Source organism: Penaeus monodon, chromosome 23 (assembly GCF_015228065.2).
Source record: "Penaeus monodon isolate SGIC_2016 chromosome 23, NSTDA_Pmon_1, whole genome shotgun sequence".
Classification (NCBI taxonomy): Eukaryota; Metazoa; Arthropoda; class Malacostraca; order Decapoda; family Penaeidae; genus Penaeus; species Penaeus monodon.
The window spans coordinates 15,592,746-15,593,022 of record NC_051408.1 but is presented as its reverse complement, the minus strand read 5'-3'; the positions used below and the strand labels follow the sequence as shown (position 1 = coordinate 15,593,022).

The 277-nt window shown below is 57.8% G+C and overlaps 1 protein-coding gene across 1 annotated transcript in view; it reads left to right on the top strand.

Annotated features, from left to right (window-relative positions):
* Nucleotides 1-277, top strand: part of LOC119587816 (histone acetyltransferase KAT6A-like) — a gene marked incomplete at its 5' end in the record, with an annotated part of 75,251 nt that overhangs the window by 39,312 nt on the left and 35,662 nt on the right.

Below are 277 nucleotides of genomic sequence, written 5' to 3'. Positions count from 1 at the left end.
GAGCATGAGGAAGATGGCGTATTTGAGAGGAAGAGGAGGAAAGGGGAGGGATGTAAGGGAGAGAGAGAGAGGGGGGAAGGGAGGGCAGGGAGGGGGAGGGCATGAAGAGCGCTTCGGGAAGATGAGGAAGTACGACAGCGTCGCGTACTGAAGGTGGATGGAGAGGGAGGGGGGGAGGGATGGAAGAGGAAAGAAACGGAGAAAGGAGAGGAATGGCGAAGAGGAAGTTGGACGGGGCAATAAGTGGAGGAGGACGAAGAGAGGGAGGGGGATGAAG